Here is a 20,424-nt window from a genome sequence, read left to right on the forward strand (position 1 = left end):
GCAGTTGCAATCAGCATTTTCTTTTGTGAAGAGATGTGAGGAGACAAACTATGGAAGAGACAGTAGGTTTCCCTGAGGTGCTGACTCTTGCTCAGTTAGCACGCTGCGTGCAGTAGGATGTCAGGAACTCTGCAGACCTAGGATTTAACTCACAGTATGTCTAAAGAAAGGCTCTATGCCTTAAGCAGTTAACTAGCACTGTGGTTTCCTTAGGCAGACTAATGCTACTGTAGAAACAATAATTACTGTATGTATTTTAATTGCAGCTCAATAGCAGGTTATACAGAAATGGAAGTCTTCCTTGGAGGTCTTCAAGATCCACCTGGACATGTTCCTGTGTGACCTGATCTAGGTGGACCTGCTTTAGCAGGGGGTTGGACTAGATGATCTCTAAGGTCCCTTCTAACACCTACCATTCTATGATTCTATGAAATGTCTTCAAGTTCCTAAACTGCTCTAGGAGTTTTCAGCAAAGTATAAAATATGACCACAAATTTTACTACTTTTTTTCCTATATGCTTTCTTTTAATACTTTTTTCCTACTGACTAAGAGCCAGCACTTCAGGGAAACCTACTATCGCTTCCATAGTTTGTACCTTTCTCTTGCAGACATCCTTCTCATTTGTTGAATTGTCTACTCCAGCAGCATGTTGCATATTTTCTTAAATTAGAGCCAAAAGACCTGTGATCTACTGTAATGTAAATAATAAATAATATTCATTCAAGTTAATTCCTTATTAATGCAATCTTGGAACAGTTTAGCTGGGGAGCCTCTCTGTGTCTGTAGTTGGATTTTGGGCTTAAGCTGTAGTAGTTAGCTGGTTGGCTTTTGTTCAGACTTGTTTTTTTAATTAGTGCTATGCCTACAGCTGTCCAGTAAAGGTCCAAGTGACTTCGTGATTTAAACTTTCCCCACCCTCACACTGCAAATTAATGAAATAAGATTTTAATGAGGGCCCTGTGACCATTTGAAGGAAAAAAATCAGGTGAGCGGTTTGGTGACCGAGTCTGTTTTGACCTCTGTTGGCAAACAAACAGTAGCCTTTGTTTAAGATTTCAAAAGGGAATGGAAAGGAAAGCTAGAAGTGTATCCCTGCCTTCAGTATTGCTGAGCCTTTTCTTTCATCTTAAGGATATCATACACTGTTATTCCAATAATACCTCCTAGTTTCTCACTATGCTTTCACCTGTGCTTGTTCGTGACAAATATCCTTGTGACAAACCTGAATTATTCTGTAAAGGACCTTTCAATTTCTTCCCAACTCTCCATGTTTGGCAAAAGAATAGTGGTTCAACATCAAATGATTGAAGGTGCTGATATCTTTTGGTTGAATTATTTATTTTTTTACGATATTCCATCTGCAGAAGACCATATAAATACAATCAGTCTACATGACTGTGCCTTTCTCCTGCAGGCATCCTTCTCTTTTGTTAAATTGTCTGTTCCAACAGCATGTTGCATCTTTTCTTAAGTTAGAGACAAAAGACCCATGATGTACAGTAATGTAAATAATAAATAGTATTCATTCAAATTAATTCATTATTAATGCTACTACTTTTAAAGTGCCTAGCTTCTCTGATATTACTTACTACTATTGTCTTACAAGCAGTCCTGATGTGCCCAATAATACCAAGAGAGAACATAAAAAGTTAGGTCTGCAGCTGTAACCACTACCTTCTTTAATGCTATTTTTTTTAACCAGCTTTTACATATCTATATATTTGTATAGCTGTTAAGTGCTTGCTTGCACTGGCATCTGTATGTTCATATCTGGAATAGGATCATGTGTTACATGCTTTATAACTACGGAGGGATATATCTGCCTACAAATTGCTTGTAATGAGAGCTAGAAACAAAGCAAGAGACTCACAGTGATAGCATGGAAGTGAAGGGTTACAGCAGTACTAGAGGTTACGGATCATTGTCACAGACTCCCTTAAGGATCAAATCTTCTCTTTGCCACTGTGCATCTGCCTCAACTATGTTATTGTCCCTCTACTGACTGCAAGAAAAGTAACTGTGCCCCTAGCCAAAGGAGGCTTTCATGTAGGCACACCAAGTACTGTGAGCTTTGCAGGAGCAGGGCACTCATTTAAGGATAGTTGAGGTTATCTGTAGTCTTTGTCTCATGGACAAAAAGCATGGTATTCCTGTCACTAGATATGATACAAGATGGAAGGCTACATTGATTTGAAAATGAACTCACAAATGAGACACTTTGAAAATAAGTAAAATAAGTCCATGAAGGATTAAAATGATGGTTATCAAACTTAGTTGTTTTTACTCTCTTATGCTAAACTAATATTAAGCTAGCATGAATGGTTCTCCTTTTCTTCTATTTGTAAGACAGAGTTTGGTGACACCTCTCCTTCTGTCTAGTCTCTCTTTGCAATCCCATGTCTCTACCCTAGGCAGGAAAGTTTCCTTCTATACCATCTCAAGACTCATTTCTTGCTTAATGAAACTTTCTTTTTTCCTTTGTTTGGATGTGAGTAAAACACCTGCTACTGATGTGGGTTACTTCCTTTTCTTCCCCTATTTCTGCCAGTAGTTACATGATTTACATTTCTAAGGAATATTACCCAGTTAGTGTATTTTCCTGGCATCAGCGTGCTGTCTAAGGCTGGTTAAAATTCTGTATTGTATAACGTGAAAGGTATTAAAAACACCATCTAAGGTAAACTATTATAATCTACCTGCCTCACATCTGCTTTGTATAAAAGGGCTGTAGCCTCTTCATTGAGCACTTGGTGTTTGTTTTGCACAGTGAAAGTTCTACTCTGAGTTACTCCTTAGTGACCAACACTGCCAACTCTTCAAATGCCTAGACTCAATATAACTGAGATCAATCTGGATCTCAAAGAGCAAAGAAGGTTTCTGGTGGGCAGGCAAAATCACTGGGGGTAAACAGCTAAAAGAAGTACTCTACAGGAAATATTTACAACTACATTTTTGTGTTCAGATGCATAGAAGTAGGTCAGGCCTGAACCAGATGTCCATCTACCCCATGCCAAAATTCCTGCAAGGCATATACTGTATCCAAGCCTATTTTAGTATCCTTTTTTTTCTCCTTAAAGAAAAAAAAAATCATCAGAGTGAGGTGAAGGGGCTGTCCAAGCAAAGCTCTCATAACAGCTGAGCGATAGGATTGGCAATGATGAGAGCTAGGCAGCCTTTAAATGGTAAGTGTTGAATAACCTCGCATAGGATGCTGAGGTAGGGGTTACTTTACTTAAATAACTGTAGATAATGTCTTAAATGGTAGCTGTGTTCTTTTCCAAATGACTCTGCGGGTAGCAGATTTTCTTTTCAAGCACTGTTCAGGTATCTTGCTTTAGCTCTGCACATCTGCCTGGCTATGAACAAAGGGAAGGCAAAATAGCTAATGACTCATCTCTCTGCCTCAATTAGCAAGATCAGCAGGGCAAAAATAATGTCATATCATTTTTGTTATCAGTAGAAAGGAGAAAAGATTGTGTATTAAAAAGTGCTAGGTTTAGGAGATTTTTATTCTCCTAAAGTGAATGAAAAGATAAAATTCAAGATTTACATCCACCTTTGAGGACAGCTTCTCTGCCTGCTCATTGTACAATGGAAATGCGCTGCTGCAAAGGGGCTTCTGTGCCTTCCTATGTGCGTATGCATGGAGGGGACTGACTCCTTTGCACATCCCTCAAGTTGTCATCTGAATTGGAGATATTTGATCTTAAGCAGACAACAGAAAATAACAGGTTCAAGTAGTGTACATACTTTTTTCTTGATCCACTGCATAATGTGGGTGATTCTGAAGGTAAAGCAAGCCCAGTTCTTGTTCTGACTTTTAAGTAGAAGGAAAGAAAAGCAGAAGTGCATTTCTGAGCTCATGGGGTGAGCCACACAGGAAATTTAATGGCTCTGCATGCTGTGAAAGGTCTGAATTTAATGGGGAGTGGAAGTGAGGGAAACAGGGACAGCTGGTGAGGTCAGGGAGGGGGTTGATACCCTGACTGCTTCTGCACTTATTGAGGTAGAGCTTATCTTCCTGTGGGAAGTGGCTGCAGACATGCAGGAGGCTGCTTGGCTCTCTGCAGCGACAGGCCCCCTCAATAGGTGCCTCTCGCTCCTCAGGCAGGGATCATGCATAGCTGGAGGATGTAAAGAAGTGGTACATCACTCTCTCCTGAGCACTTCACCTCAAGCACTCATTCTTGTGTGTGCTTTGGAAAATAAAAAATAAATTAACAAATTGCACAGTGGTCCTAATAAAAGTCTAAAATACTCTTTAATTCTTAGAACATAGATATTTTTTTCAAAGTGAACTGCTTGGTACATTGCTAAGGAAAATATTTTTTTGTACATATGTAACTGCTGTCATTGACAATAAAAGTGCTTGAAATATAAAATAGTAGTGTGTTGCTTACCATGACAGATACTGTAAGAGATTTTGAACTTTAGTAGGCTTTAATGGGTGCTCTATATAGGAACTGACATTTCCATTTATTAAATTGTAGTTGTCCAAAATAAATCCAACTTTTTTCCCTCCCAGTAGATTGAAGACTAGTATGTGTTAATTGCACTGGCTCTTCTCTTGGCCTGACACCTTGACAGCTCTTGTCAGCTTTTAGAAATTATTCCCTCATGAAAACTATACCTCTACTGGTTATTCTCCCGTAATGGCCTTGCCACTCATCTCTTCTGTATGTTTTTAATTCTGACATCAAAGTTTACACTTAGTATTGCCTCCTGACAGGAGTGCATTCTCTATAATGACTAGCAGTAGGTCAGCATTCCCTGTTTCAGAGAGAACACAAAAGAATTAAATTCAGCATTTTGTTTTGAAAATGTGTGCCCAGGGCTCTTGCTTTGCTAAGGCTCAGGTATTCTCTCCTCATTAAAGAAATGAGGTTGTACAGTAAACTGATTTATTAACTGTACCATCCAGTGCTCTCATCTCATCAAATCTCACACTGTGCAGGACTAGAGCATCTCATAATTTCTGGAAAAAGATCCCTAATTAACATTTATGTGCTAAGGGACATGATGGTACTTCAACGAGTGGCACTTCTTCCTTTGAGTCAGTATCAGAGCAATATAATTGTGTTGCTGGAGTTGCTGCCTTCGAGATATAAAATTGAAACCTTGACCACCACGATAATTGAAGTTCCCAGGCTGCTTTTTTAGGAGCAAGAGTGGTAACTCCAGTCGTGTACTGGCCAAAATCCAGGCAGGTAATTAGGTTTGGTTAGACTAGTCTGCCCTGTAGTGTCAGCTGATGATAGTAGTCTTCTCTTCCTGTCCTTGCTGTTTGGTGTAATTGGTGTTCACCACCAGGAAACTGCCACCATCTAAGTCAAGGGCAGTTGTGTTTCATTGATGAACACTATACTATTAGGTAAACTGTAGAATTCATTGCTATCAGAAAGATAGACTTAGGGTAAGGGAAAATACTGTTCTCTATATTTAAGTACTTGAGTCACCAGAAATCAGTAGTTCCTATGTTTGAGTTGCATGTCAACAGATGAATGGTGTGATTACTCTGGCACTGATCAGCTCATGCTGAAGAGAATACAAGTGAAAGGCAATGCTTTTGCTTCCACTTTCTGAAAATGCAGCGGAAGAATATTTGGGAGAGTTTGATATATTTTGGTGTTGGTATTCTTTTCTGATGACTACTCTGACATGCTCAAGAATCTGACTTTTAAAAGTATTTTTCCCTCTGACCTGAAAGATGATGTAACTACAATAATGTAGGGAACACACCATAACTTTGAGAGGCCAATAAACCATTCCTTTTCAGGTCGTTGGCTCTGCAGTGTAATAACCTCTGTTAAGATGGTGTAATTAATGGTTTTGCTGTGTTCACAGTCTTCAAGAATAAAAAGCAAAACTATCAAAATGAGAAATAATTACAGTTCAATTTTCATGTACCAATTGGGCTGAGTCTGGAAAATCCAAGCTGACAATCCTTGTCTCCTCAAAAAGCAGGGACTAGAAAGACCAGTTCTTAGAAAATAATAATTGTTGTCCCAGGTTTTCCCATTACATTTAGGTCTAAGAATGAGAGAAAATGGAAGATGTTTCCATCACAAGCCAAATTTAGAGAGCCATTAAAAAAGACCAGAAATAATTGAGGAGTTGTACAAGAGGAGGGACCAACTAATTTAAATGTAAATTGCCAGTAAAAGTAACATGACTTGGTCTTTCATAAATTTTACATTCTATGTGCAATTTGTTTGCTACTAATGGATAGTGTTTAACTCTTCTGTAATATGTCAGTGGCTGGAGAAAGCATCCAAAGTGAGAGAGATGGCACTTTCCTTGGCAGTAAGCAGAAATCTGGACACAGATTGCAGATGTGCTGCATACAGGTTGCCAGCTGGTGTCTTGAGGGTCAGTAGAAATTTCAAACAGTGTGATTTATTGTTAGTGATATTGCCCAAGGCAGAAGAGAGAGTTTGCAGCATCAAAGTGACATACATATACTCTTTGTAGGCACATGAGATTTGTTCCACACCTGCTCAAAGAGGAACACAAGTCTAAGCTGTGCTAATTGATCTACTTGTAAGGCCATGAGACTGTTATGTACAACTGTATCAGAACTCTTTATTACCTTTTGTTAAACACTAGATCTGCTTTCAGTAGTGAGAAGACTTTCATTGCTTAAAGCTGCATGTGTTTAGTGACTAGACCCACCTTACACTTGTATTAGGTGCATCTGTGTATACAGTGTTTCAGGGAGGGCTCTGAATTTCTGGCAGAAAGCCAGGTATGCAAACATAGGTCTTCAGAAATTTTATTCCAACACTTCAGTGCATTTTGCCCATTGAATAAAAGCATATCAAAGCTTGAAGTTTTAATGCTACAAAATACTGATATTTTAATGCAACGGGTACAAAACTGATCTAAAATTCCTTATATAGTCCTTGCATTTTGTATTTAGTATCCGTTTTTCAGCTCAATCATTAGGAGGCTCTTTGGAAGGCTATCACTGTAAAAGCTGGTTTTCTTCTGCAAAGATGGTAATTTGCAATTTTTCACCAAGGATGTGATTATCTTTCTTAATTTTTAGAGAAAAAAAAAAGTGTTAAAACCCCAGCACAAGATGTTAGTTTAAGGCATAGCTACATTCAATTTATCCCTATGCTTTAAGGTACTATACGCTAGTAGGATTTGAGGAGAAAAGAAAACATGATAACTGCTACAATAACTTATTAAAGCTAAATAGTTATTACTTTAGTTCCATTGTCAGCGATATTTTAGCAAGCTATTTCATTTAATCCAAGTTACTGTAATTTGGGTAGTGTGATCAAGAAAGAGCTTTAGTTGTCTGCTAGCAGCTTATCCAGGCACACAATTCCTCAAATTTCAGGAAGGTCTCGCTGAGTCCAAGTACAGATTTGGGTACATAAATGAAGCTCTGGTGCTGTTTTTACAGAGCAGTGAATTGGCAAATGATCCTGAAAGAAGTCCCATGTTTATGTGCCATGTGAGGAAATGTTTTGAATGATGAAACTGTGAACCATTCTCCTGCTATATGTTTGCAATGATCTATGACTTTGTTAAACTCTTTGTCTCTATATTAAGACAAAATAACGTGAAATGGGTCATGTGGATTGCAACCCCTTCTAATTATTCTGAAATCATAAATCAGATCCAGTATGATGGATTGTTACTGTGCAATCTTTTTTGTGGCAACTGCTTACACTAAAAAGTTAGACTTACAGGCAGAGTTAGAAGGACAGGCTGTTTTGTCTCGGGCTGTACAATAAACCTGAGTCAGAGCCAAAAATAGTGTATGCTTCTCCTGATTGTCTTTATTTGAAGCTTGTTTGACCATGCTTTCCTTTAATTACAAATGCCCTCACCAACTGGTGTACCATGTGTTCACATGCTCATGTAGCCTAGGTCTGTGGCACACTGGCAAGGACAGTTCTTTCAACATTTGTATGGCACAGCAGCACTAATGTTATTCTCTTCTGAACTGCATGTTTTTTACTGGGACTAGAAGACATTTTAATGTGTATCTATTTGTGTTAGAGGTAAAAGCATTACTTTTTTTTTTTTTTTTTTTGGAAACTTTCAAGCTTTAGAACTTGAAAAATTTAGAACTTGAGAACTTCTCTGAGACTTTCTATACCTACACAATTGCATCCCACACAAGCAGATAAGAAACATTTTTGGGAGGGGATGACAATTTGATGAACAGATTCAAGATTTCAATAAAGGATGAGTCATTTTGATGACATTAAAAAAGAGAATTCCAACAATATATCTAAGATCTACGGAGGGGAAAAGAATGTTGCTTGTGTATAGCTGTGTTCTTCTAAACTTCTCTAAGCATCTTCCATGGGAATTTAGCAAAAGGAGAGGATGTGGCAGGGAAAGACACGTGTCATACAAATTTATTTCCTACACCAGCCTGGTGGGCACCACAACATCCTGATAAGAAATCTTGAAGCAGTAAGTAACATTTTAAGACCAGCCTACTTTAAGGAGTGAGAGCAGGTACCTGAAATATCTAGGTTTCTAGAAAATAGTGAATTTTTTTTGCAAGATAGAAGAAAATGTTATGCTTTGCATCTGTACTTTTTATAGCTATCCATAGGAAAAGACACATGTAAAGAAATATGAACCTGAATTTGGGGAAAGGTTTTCATCTGTTTTTCATTAAAAATGCCTGTGAGATTTTCAAGAAAGAAAGAGATTTATGTAGTCAACAAAACTGAAAAATCAACTTTGGTGAATCAGAACAAGAAATCAACCAAAGGATTCTCTTAGCAAATGAAAGACCTGAAAAGATACCCGTTTCAACTGAATTTTGTAAATCTTGTGCAAAAGTAGAGAATGTGGTCTGCAAATACTTACTCATTGTGCAGTGCTTGAAGATGATAAGAGGTTTGTTTGCAGGGCTGGGAGTTCTTAGAATAAGATTTTTCTTTCTAATCTTTGTAAGAAGAGTGGCCAAGGGTTTCATAACTCACTGGTAGTTCTTGCAGAGTGATATTGTTAGTTTGAGTTTGCTGTGAGGAAAGAGAGTAAGGCAGTTTTTTTTAAAAAAACTTTGTAAAAATACAGTTATATTGACCTTGAAATGATAAAGCTTCCATTTTGTGTGACAATTTTTTATCCAGCAATGCTTTCATGATAAGTATAGACATCTTAAATCTATCCTCTGCCAAGATAAACAGAAAGTCCATCTATTTAATTGCCCCTGTTATTTATGTGTCAGATAGATAGCTTTTTATAGGCTTCTTTTAATTCTTTTCATCAAAGCATGTACCAGTTCAGAGTTCAGGGCTGTAGTTAGCGCTCTGTGCTGATTTCCTTATGTGATGCTCACTGGTTAATCAGAACCTATATCATGAGAGTGGATGTCTTTCTATTCTGGCTGTTGTTGGAAAGATAAAGTATGAAAGGTTGTCATCTTTCCATTTTCCATGCTTTCTGCCTTTGAGAATGTGGACTGAGATTTGGGTACATTTCCATTCAGCAATGAGTTTTATGTTATTAGTTAATTATTGTTTTTATTAATTTCCTAGTGATTCTTAATCAAGGGCAAATTATCTCCTGAAAGGTTCCCATCTGACTGAAGCAGAGAAATATTGCTGTGAATTGCTTCTGGGTTACATTAAAACAGAAAGCTGGACCTCTAGTAACAATTACCAGCCCTGTCATATGGTCAGCCAGTTCTCAAGGCTGAGGCACCTGATCGAATACCTTTTGCACTTATGTGGGTGAAAGAAACACATGTGATTTGCAAAGCCGAGGATTTATTGTTAGTTTACTTGAAGTTCTAACATCCTACTGAAGGAATTATTATTAGACCAGTTACAATGATGCAGAGTTTTACAGTCCAAATTATCCAATGACAAGATCTCATTCCTGACAGTGATACATATCTATGCAAACTTTCTATTGTCTGATCCTTTTTTGGTGTTATGATCCTCCCAAAAAGAAAAGAAGGGTACCATTACAATGTCAGCAAGATGAGTTCCTCATCTAGAGGGGTGTGATGTTGGTATTGGTTTTCTTCCTCCTTTTTGCCAGGAAAAGGGTGAAGTTTGATGGTTTGTTTTTCCTCACTCTGAGGTCTGTTTGAGGTAATTTTATTGTATTTACTAACAAAAATATGTGCTCCAGTGGTTCTCAATTGCATGCTGTAGTGGAATTTACTAGATATAGTGTGTTTGACATATATGGATGCTTCTTCATTTTAGTTTTATCCCTAAACTCTCTTTTATGCATATTTTCAAGTTGTATTTCTTTAGCAATCAGTAGTTGAATGCTGGTGAGTGGTTTATAGCCCTGGGATCATCTCATTCCTTCCACTTTCAAGACCTCTGCTATGACCTCATGCTTGTCTGTGTTACAATCCCGATTTCCCTCAGCAGCCTCCAAGCTGTGGTTTACTGATAACTTCATATTTTATTAACAAGGTGCGGTGACACGTACATCATTGCTCTACAGTTGCTAATAATTCAGTCTGCAAAACTGATGATGCAGTGGAAGACACACATAGAGAGAGACATGTGCTCTCATAATCGCTTGCTATCAGCATCTACTCATGGTGACCTCAGTGGGATGTTATCAAAGTTATTTTACAACACATTTCATTTGCGTAGTTGAAAATGAAAGCATAAGTCAAATTACGATGTTAATTTGTTCTGCCTTGCAAGATGCAGTCTTCATGTTTAATATTTTTTTTTTTAATCTTGTGTTTTTCTCAGAGGAGTCTGTGTGAATAACATTAAACGTTGAATTAATGATAACAGATTTTGTCTGTGACAGCTGTGGCTGAGAGATTTTTAAAGGCTTATTCTTATTTCAATTTTCATTGGTCAAAATTGATATATTCTTTGAGGAGGTTTGTCATGGTCCTGGAAAAATCTCTGGTGAGGACCAGATCCTGCTGCTGAGTAGCAATTTGCGAACCGAGGCTTTGAATGGCTCAGTGATCAAATATAAAACTGATATGAGAGAGTGATTGTGATTTAGGTATGACATAAGGAATTAAAATAAAAAGCTCACTTTGAGGGAATTCGTGTATCTCCTTCAGCCCATCAGAGTTATTAGAATATCCTTCAAAGATTATGGAACATGTACTTCAGGGAACTTGAATGTAAATATTAATTCTTCCTTTTCAGTCATTGTAAAGACTGGGAAGATTTAAGATTTGGTAGATTCTTTTTTGTGCCCATGGCCGTCTTTCCTAAAATGTAAGTGACTAAAGAGGCTGAAAACATAGACTAAAGTTTCCTGCTTTCAATTTTTAATGTACTTTTAGAAAAGGATGTTGTGTCCTCTTTTGGTAAAGAAATACAAATAATCATAATAGCAGTGTGATCCTACAGAGAATTTTAGTTCTGTAGACCCAATAAAACATTTTTACCAAAGTGAAAACCTGATGGGTCACAATAGGTACCAGTAGTTATTGGAGGGCACTGGAGTGAAGAGTTATTCGATAAAGTCTCAAAGATCTCAAAACTGCCAAGTGTGATATTCATGCAGAAAATAGCAAAACAGCCTCCAAAATAAGCAAAAGACAGTTTTAACAGCTAAGCCATCCAACACTTGTGTTTTGATGAAGCAATCCATTTTGTGGCCTTATCATCTCCCACTAGAATGTCTTTCTGAAGGGAAATCCAATACACCTTCTCCAAAGAGGTGTAGAGGTAACCTTTCTCTGAAAGGTGTTCTTGGTGAGGAAGTTGTTGCTCTTATGAAATGATTTATGGAAAACGAATGCTGTTCAAATGGTGATTTTTGCAATAGCTTGAAGCTTTCTGGATAGAGTTTAGATGAGATATTGAGGACCTCTTGTTATTTTTGTGTAGGACATTGTAACTGGCCAGAGAATAAGGTGGTCTTCAACATTTAGCACTCAGTGACTGAAAATATCACGAGGCAGTGCCCCACCAAATGAATATTTTGATTGCAGAAGAACTTCGCAATATTGAATGTGCTATGCTCAGAAAGAGAATTCTGGATGCTTAAAATTCATTGCTAGAGGAAAAGGAAGGTGGCTGATAATGTTGTGGGACCAGGCAGTGGCACATGTTTTCTGAAATGATCCATATCGGCTTGTCCTTTCAGAGCAGTGAAGAGAAGCTGTGGCCTCTGAGGGCAGCCCCACACTTACAGCTAGCTACCTGTGTCTTCCCAGAAGCTTGGAGTCAAGCCCTTTTCACTACAGCACTGCTCTTTTCCCTAACAGTGCTAGGAATACTCATTTCTTTTAAAGGATTTTAAATATTGCATATGTTTGGGTTTTTTTAATTAGGATCCTGAATGATGTGGGAGTGAGTGTAAAGGTAAAGAAGTGACGTGATCTTTAATCTTTGGACTGAAGAAGCTTCCTTAAGTGTTGATGAAAATTTCCATGGTGAATTAAAAATACCTGGTCTCCCCACGCTCAGCAGAACTTTCTCTGTTGACTTCGAGAGAAGAAGAATTAGGCCTAGAGTCATTAAAATAAATACCGTTAAATTAGAGACTAGCATATGTAACCACTTTCCAGATGCACAAGTATGTGTCAGCTTTATGTTCTTTTCATTATCTGATAAAATTAATTTGATAGGCAAAATGCTAATTCTGTATTTCTATGCTGTTTTCTTTAGTCTTGGCCTTAATATTTATGAAGCATTTGGCTGATTTTTGCTGAAGCTAACAAAAATACCCTCCAGCTTGCAATAAGATAAGGCTGTTGTTATACATGTGGCTAGTAGCTATCACAGTGAAATATTCACTATGCAACACTCAGCAATTCTGCAGGCTTAAAACAATGATTTGCACTGTGGCAATGCTGCTGCCATTTAGGCAACTTGAGAAAACATAGAATCATAGAATCACAGAATCATAGAATAGTAGGGATTGAAAGGTACCTTTAGAGATATTATCTAGTCCAATCCCCTTGCTCAAGCAGGTCCATCTAGATCGGGTCACACAGGAATACATCCAGGCAGGTTTTGAAAACCTCCAGAGAAGGAGACTCCACACCCTTCCTGGGCAGCCTGTGCTAGGGCTCCCTCACCCTTACAGTAAAGAATTTTTTCCCTAAGTGAACTTTTGGTGTTCCAGATTTTGTTTATTACCCGTAGTCCTGCCATATAATGAAGTATATGTTTGTTTCTGGCAGATAGTTTCTGAAGGAAAAGTCTTAAAAAGAATGGAGAGTTAAGGCAGATTAATATTTCCTCATATTATTTCAGTGTTTCTCTTCTGCAGTCACCAATCAAGAGTAATTAGTAAGATCTTCATCAAAGCTATCTGGTTTTCATGTATATTGTGAGTGCAGTTTTGCAAAATAGTTAACGTCCTGATTTTCCTTATGATTTTGAAAGTCATAACATTTCCATTTGGCTTTGATTTGCATTTTAAGTTCAAGTTTTAATTTTTTTTTCCCCCACAAACTTGTATAGGAAAATCTAACTGAACTTGAGACACTTTATGAGAAAGATGCTTCATAGACAGGTATGAAGTAGTCTCAAAAACTAATTCTATTTCATGATAAAATAATTTCAGTTGTATTACAGACCTGTCGGAATTGTCAGTTTTATAACATAGCACATATTTGTAGGATCTGAATGTAAAAGCTCGTTCAGACTACACAATCAACTGAATGACTGCAAATTACTGAAGTGTGCTCATGAGGAAGTTATAGTTGTTTGTGAACATTTACATTACATTAATTCATTTAAAATTAATAAAAATATCCTGAAATGTAAAGAATCTAATCTTCTTATCATCCTCATTCCTTTGTGCCCATGATAGGTAGGTAAAACAATCCCAACCTTCCCTTCCTCTTAATTAATCCCCAAAGTGCTGGAAAAAAAGCAGCTTAACTTCAACTGAATCTACCTATTCACCAGTATTGTGGGCTCCAAGGACTTGACATTTTAAAATCATATCTATCTATATATGTATATATCTGTGCGTGTTAGATTTCTTCTAACATTAAAAAAAAACATTGAGAGGATATGGCTGCAATTCATGGTAGAAACAGGAGAGGAAAGGAATTATTCACAACCTGAATGTTCTTTGTCATCTGCAGGGCTTAATATCTAATCATATAAAATGTGATTCTGATGCAAATTTGTGGAGCTCTCAGTTTTTAAGAAAAGGTTTAAATTTCTTGAAGTGAGGCATAAAGCTATAGGCAGAGACAGTTAGAAGTAGCTTATAACTTGCAACAAACTGAAAGTTACTGATAAACCAGCAAGAGACCAATGTTATTTACTAAACCATTCTTAAAAACAGTGAGTGGCCAATGTAGTCCATGATAAAATTAAGAGATGTGATCACTCACTGTGTAAGACAGAAATTGTAAAAATGATGGTTGGAAGGTGTCACTGGCTTCCTACTCACCGAGATCATCGACTAGGATGAAGCTTTTTTCAGCCATATCTTCAATTTCTGAAGAGCTGGATTTTTCACAGACTCTCTTTAGGGGAACATGTTCCAGTGCCCTACCATCCTACCAGGACATTTTTTCCCCCATAACTAGCAAGAAGTGACACCATCTGCTGTGCCACTTCCTGTAAAGTGGTTGTAGGCTGTTGTAAAAATTTTCCCCTGTTCCTCTTCTATTTCAGGAACATATTGTAGCAATTAATTCCATGCTGGCAGCATGAAAAAAAAAAAAAAAAGTCTATTGATGTCTTCCTTAGCCTTCTTATTTGAATGATCAAATTATTAATTTCACTGAGAAATCACAAAATTTGTCCTTTCTGTAAAAATAGCATGCCTTATTTAATTTCTGCTACAGAAGGCCTGTAGCACTAACAGGGTAAATTCCTGGTATTCTTTTTCTTGGAGCTTTAATTTTTTCTATCATCTTTAGAAAGGAAGAATTTTTTTTTTTTAATTATATAATGGAAAAGATATGGTCATGAAAAGTATGTAGAGTTGCAGACCAGAGTGCAAGTGAAAATATGCTGCCATGTTGTGCTGTTGAAAGGGATCTCCAGGTGCAGGCCAGTAAAATATACATGCCTCCACAAACCACCAAAACCATCAGGAAAATACATATATTTTACATCTCAGTAAGCAGTGTTTTCTGCTTTAAATGGCATATTTCATTTCCTATTTGAGTGTTTACAGGTGTTACAGGAGCTCTGATTTATTCAGTTATTATTTATAACTGATTAAACTCAATCCTCTTTGCAAAAAGATACTAATCTAGTTTGGTGTGACAAGTGTTTATGTAATGAGCATGTTGTCACTCTGTTTGTCATACCATAATTCACATAAACAAGCAATAAACTATCTCATTTAGCAAGGGGTATATCAGCAGCAGACATAGTGTTCCAAGAAAGGGAAATAAATTCTAAAATAATCACTGAGAGCTGAGAAATACTCATATTTAATCCATGTATTAAGCAGTAATCAGATTTTTTAAAAGAAATAAATTGAATACAAGAAAAAATCCCACATTGATTAACAATTAAAAATATAGTTTATATCATATACAGATTTTGAGGGAATAAATATTTAATTTCTTCATGTTTAGAGAATCAGCAAATTTTTGAGGGACAAGAGGGATCTGCAATGTACTTCCAGCAACTTTTGGGGTTAAAATGGAGGATAGGCAGCATAGGAGCAGGGGAAGCTCATGCTGAATTTAGGATGCACATGTAGGACTGAATATCCCATGTCTTCATGATCCCATCCAAATGCTGCTGTTGCTGGCTGGGAGGGTGAAGGAGAAGCAGACTTGTGCCTTGCTGTCCCAGTCTGGTGGATCCTTCACCAAAATTGACTCTGATGCCCGTGGCTGCAGCACTACAGTCTCCTAATCCTCCCTCTTCTGACATGTGCAATTTAACAATTTAATGCTTCACCAGTTCCTGCTTTTATCCTCACCCTTTACAGTGTCAAAGTCCTCATGCCAGTTAAGCAACAGCTGTATTTCCAATGTGTGTGGAGTATAGACACTGCAAAGTGTCAGTTCTTGTAATGTAATATAAAGCTATTGGGATGAATTATGGCTGGTCATTTTCCCTGGTCACTTGTCTGCTTTCTCAAATGTTCCCACATTAGTTGTGCACTGTATCTGATCTCTCAGGACCAACTAACTTGAAAAAGAACTATGATAGACATTTCAAGGTATAACACAAACATTTGATATTTTAGTGCGCGATATATAAAGGGCTTTAGCAACCTACTTATCCTATTTGGGATGCAGCTTTGGGTATTTCGTAGTTAGAGAGCAAGAAATAGAAGTTTTACTTTGATGAGTTCTTTTTAAAAGTGGGCAACCGCATGATTTCATGATTCTGTGACTGCTGGGAATATGGTCATTTTTCCCAACAAAATAAAAGGACAAGCAGCAAAATTTGATGTCATGGCTCTTAAGTTCTGTAATTTTACACTTCTATTGATCAGAAAATTAATTTATGGTCTACATATTATCAGCATCATAAAAATCCATGTAATTTAATTGTTAATCTAAGGTCAAAAGCTGATTGACATAATAATATCTGAATTTCACTGCCCCGAATTCCCTTGATAGGCCTCTTTCCAACTTCTGTTATTATAAAAGCTGTTGCCATTGGTTCTTGACCCCATTAAACTTGTTCCGAGACTGGGAGATAAGCTTTGTATGGGTAGTTTATGAGATCCTCTCTGAATAAGCAGTTCTTAGATGATGCCTTTGTGCTAAGGGGAATGGCTGTTTTTTTATGGGAGGTATTAATGCTGCAGAAAGCAACATTATGATTTCCCCTTTGGTTTCATAAACTTTGTTAAAAGTTTCACTGATTTTCTTCAGAGCCAGTTCTGGTAACATTCAATTATATGTTTCAAATTATTTGAGTCTGAGGGTTTTTGGGGGGTTATTTTTTCCCCCTCCTTTGATCACCATGTATCATAGTATTCAGATATATTGTGTTTTACCATTCAGCCTTTACGTGCTTTCACTATCCTGGGCGTATTTATTAATTAGCATCTTCTCCATGTTTTGAAGACCTGTTACTTTGAAGTGCTATTGTTAAAAGCACTTAAGTTAAAATAACTCTAGCAACCACTTTACAAGTTGGCAGAAGGCTTGTAATAGTGATTTAAGAAGTGGACAATGGAGGTCTTCAGGCCCCTGTTTCCAGCAGCAAGATCTACTTGTGGTTCCTGTTTCATAAAATGCAGGGGAGAATTAGGAAACTCAGCATGAACTTTTTGAAAGCAGAATCCTGACATGAACTGTCTAATGCAGTCAATGAAGAAATGATGGTGAAGTAACCAGAAATGAGGTACCATTGGAAGTCCACTTAGTATTTCTTTGATTTTTTTGACAGTTATCTTCCACTGCAAGCCTGGGGATATTTGAGCTGTATGCCTATAAGTGAAATACAGACAGTTTGGATCTCATATGGTCTTCTCGTCTATAGCTTCATCCATATGTGGGTAGATAGTAGCTGGTAAGATCTTCCTGTTTGTCTGGACTTGCATACCTCAGCTCAGCATGATTTAGTGAGTGTGCAGTAAGATTCCCAGCTGAGTTTGTTAGAAATAGATGCTTCAGGCCTTGTGTTACAGTTAGATTTGTTAAAATAATCTAGGTTCTGCCTGAGTGAAACCAGCCCAATTGCAGGATCCCATTGCAACATTAGAGAATTAGGGTGAGACTTCCCATTGCTCCAGGCTGGGAGAAGCCATTTACAACCAACAGTAGTCTATGCACATGCAAATCAGCAATATTGTGTATCAGGAGGAGGAATAGGCACTTAGATCTCTTTGAGAAATTACAGAATCTTAAGGGTTGGAAGGAACTTTGAAAGACCATCTAGTCCAACCCTCCTGCTAAAGCAGGACCACCTTGAGTAGGTCACACAGGAACTCATCCAGGTAGGTTTTGAATGTCTTCAGAGAAGGAGATTCAACAACCCATCTGGGCAGCCTGTTCCAGTGCTTCATCACCCTCACAGTGAAGACGTTTTTCCTTATGTTTCTTTGGAACCTTTTATGTTCTAGCTTGTACCAGTCGCCCCTTGTCAAATCAATGGACATCATTGAGAACAGCTTGGCTCCATCCTCCTGACACCTACCCTTTACATATTTGTAAAATTAAATGAGATCACCTCTTAGTCACCTCTTCTCCAGGCTAAAGAACCCCAGCTCCCTCAGCCTTTCATCATAAAGGAGATGCTCCACTCCCTTAAATTATTCATTGTGAATCATGTGCTGAACTCTGCTTTGGAAGACTTACATATTTTGAACTGATTCATAAGCAGGGCAAAATACAGAAGGGAATAATATTTAAATACTGTATACTGCCCGCTAATTATTTGCTTACCGATCTATAGAAACAAACAAACATAACAGGCATTAAACCAACTATTGAAGTTGGCATAGGTGATTAGCTCTGACACATAAAAAGACATAAAAATATTAAGAAAAAGATGCTTTTTAGGAATAGGAACACTTGTGGGGTTTTTGCTGCCATTTATTTTGTACAAGTTTTATGGGCACCTTGTGATCCTCAGAATGTGTGGACTAATGGCAATTTATATGCAATTGAGTAAATCTTGTTTTCATTTGCATAACAATCAAAACCAACAGAATACAAATATAGAGATGTATAATTGCAGCGCTAGCAATCACTAGCATAACTGAGTGCAGTAAGGGAATGTGGGTTTATCAGATAGCTAACTAAAGACAAATGGAAAACTTGTACCAGTTTTATGGTTTACAACTGAGACATGTTCCGATTATACATATGTATTTACCAAATAAAGTCCACAGGAGTCACATAGGTATAATCCTTACAGATTGTTAAAGCTCTCCATAAAAAAGACTGAGACACCAATCTCTCACCAAAAAGAAAACCCAACACTGTGTAACTGTTTCATATTATGCTAAGACCAGTTTTCTGTACAAGAGTGGTCTGTTTGACAGGAGATCTGACAGAAGGGGAGCTCTGGAACAAATAGTTCTCCCGAAATGAAGAGCAGACAGTCGGACATGAAGCCTGTGCACACAAAACTTCTGTCAGACTCCTCCGTCTTACATGTCAACACCTATTTGTAGCAGTTGAGTGGAACAAATTAATTACTTAAAAATTGTGAATGGTTCCTCTGTACCAGATCTGGTATATGCTATAAATATGTAATGAATGATAGGGCTGATGAGGGTCTCAGATCAGTAGAATGATGTTTGTTTGGCAATGATAGGCATGAAATGTATCTTCTATGACTCCAAGATCATGTAAAACTTAATTTGACAGCGTTGTCTGTATTCGCTGTAAGCAGGACCCTACTTGCACCCTGGAACACGGAGTTGTGTTACCTTAGCAGTCCTGATGGCAGGCATGCTGTCCTGCTAACTTTCAGCTGTGAGAGAAAAGGGGTCAGAATCGTACCAGTAATTATCATCATCACAGTAATTACAGTAAAGTGCTGCTGCTGGAAAGTGATTATGGATTTGTATACACCTCAACTCCTCCTTTTTAACTTTGTGAAAAAAGTACCCTTTTATCTCTCTTCTCTCACTTTGTCACATACTTCTTTGTGCATTGGAGGGGAAAAAAAAAACCCAAAAAAACAACCTGAAGAATTATTGAGCTCTACAAAATGGAATGAAATCCTGTCTTTAAATGCCAAGGGCTGGAGGATGGGGATTGGAATGAGCAAACTTCATCTCTTCTCTGGTATTCTGTGTACTCAGAAGTCACCTATGAAATGGAATACTTCAGGTTTCATGAGTAGCTGATGGGAAGCAGGGTCAGTAACATACTATTTTAGGAAAACAGGGTTAAACAATGTTCTACAAAGACACTTCACATTTAAAGCCATTCTTCTTGGAAAAAAGTTACCATACATCCAGTTTTGAGTGAATTTATAACTTTATATTGTATTAGTACAATAAAGTAATTTTTGATAGCTCAATCTGAAAATGACAGAAGAAGTGATTACCTTTCAAATTATTTCTCTGTATGTATCAAGGATGTCTTCAAAGTTTTTCAGTTATTGGAAAAATAATGCAAAAATTGAATAGAGTAGTGCTCATTTTTCTGCAAGCATTCTTTTGCTTTCTCAGCTTGTTTCTACAAATATGTTTCTTGGCAGTAAATGGGCTACCAAAGCAGCATTCGTATCACCCAAAATGTCAAAGACTATTTCAATGTGTAAATTAATGATGTTATGTGAGGAACATTTTTCTGTAAATAGGAAAAGAAACCACAAAAAAGGCAAAATAAAAACATTGAGCAGGAGCAGGAGATCAATGTTTATAGAGGTCTGCAAACTCCATTACATATGTATCCAAAAGTGCCTAGTAGTGGTAAAAAAGAACTCTCAGTACTCCTCAAACAATTTGAAGTTAAGTATTGTTGCTTACACAAATCCATGTGGTGCCTGTTCATGGCCACTGTTAGCCCTCAAACACTAAAGCTCTGGCAAGTTACTCCTCAGAATTATTGGATTGTGATCTTGTTAAGATCATGTCATTTAGGT

The 20,424-nt window shown here is 37.4% G+C and overlaps 1 protein-coding gene across 1 annotated transcript in view; it reads left to right on the forward strand.

Moving 5' to 3' along the window:
- The window catches only part of ZNF804A (zinc finger protein 804A), a 172,309-nt gene that overhangs the window by 145,107 nt on the left and 6,778 nt on the right, over window positions 1-20,424 (forward strand). The window lies entirely within an intron of this gene.

The sequence above is a fragment of the Colius striatus genome, chromosome 9 (assembly GCF_028858725.1).
Source record: "Colius striatus isolate bColStr4 chromosome 9, bColStr4.1.hap1, whole genome shotgun sequence".
Taxonomy (NCBI): domain Eukaryota; kingdom Metazoa; phylum Chordata; class Aves; order Coliiformes; family Coliidae; genus Colius; species Colius striatus.